Source organism: Agelaius phoeniceus, chromosome 7 (assembly GCF_051311805.1).
Source record: "Agelaius phoeniceus isolate bAgePho1 chromosome 7, bAgePho1.hap1, whole genome shotgun sequence".
Taxonomy (NCBI): Eukaryota; Metazoa; Chordata; class Aves; order Passeriformes; family Icteridae; genus Agelaius; species Agelaius phoeniceus.
In genome coordinates, this window is record NC_135271.1 from 8,036,589 (window position 1) to 8,037,500 (window position 912).

Genomic DNA, 912 nt, shown 5'->3' on the forward strand with positions numbered 1-912 from the left:
CGGTACGGTCCCGGCGAGAACGAGCTCCTCCCCAGCGGCTCGCTCTTGGAGCGGGGGGCTACGGAGCGCTCCCCGAGTCTGCATTTAGGGGGACGAAGGCCCTGCACGGCGACGACGATGACTGCGACGACGACAATGCCCGCCGGGCCGCAGTGAAGGGATCGAGGCCGCCTAGGGAAACGCTTCCCTCGCCGAACCCCTGACCGCCTTCCCTCCAGGCACTGGCGGGACGCCGCTGCTGCCGCCGCCACTGCCGCCGCCACTGTCGCCGCCCGCTGCAGGTGACGGGCCTGAGAGGTGACCCCAGCCGTGCCGCCGGAGTGGCCCCTGGACGGCGATTGATCGTCAAGCAATGCTCAGACAGGCGTAGCCCTGGGAGGAACCCGGGGCTGCACGTGCCTTCGAATGGTCAATGGTCAATGTGTCCTGCAATTCACATTAATTCTCACAGCTAGCTGCGTTCTTCATCGACGCATGAGCCGAGTGATCTACCGCTAAGAGTTGTCTGCCTTTCAGGCACTGCTCACGCCAAGCGGCCCCTTTTTTTGTAACTCTGGCGCCAAGGACGTGGGGGCGCGCGCCTGGCTTTGACCGTACGAGCACACAGAAACGGAAGGGGGAATAAAAACCAACTGGAGCAACCCACGCTCCGAAGGCCGGCCAAGAGGTGGGGGAGCCCGCAGTCCTGACTGCCTCCTCCGCGAGGGGTGACGCCGACCTCACAAACGTCGTCCTTCGGAGGCGGCCCAGGCGCCCGGGCTCGGCCCGGCCTCTGCGCAGAGGGCCACGTGCTGGAATGCGGGAGGGCACGGCGGCCCGCCCGCTTCTCGCTTTCACGGGACGACATGCACAACACACACGGCACATGGCCGGGGGCGCGTGGCCGTCGGCCCCCGCACACGCCAGCTGTCC

The 912-nt window shown here is 67.0% G+C and overlaps 1 non-coding gene across 1 annotated transcript; it reads right to left on the reverse strand.

Moving 5' to 3' along the window:
• Positions 1 to 350: 350 nt before the first annotated feature.
• LOC129131518 (5.8S ribosomal RNA) lies at positions 351 to 503 on the reverse strand. Its single transcript, XR_008535666.2, has one exon. It is a non-coding gene; the product is annotated as a 5.8S ribosomal RNA (ribosomal RNA).
• Between the last annotated feature and the right edge of the window lie 409 nt (positions 504 to 912).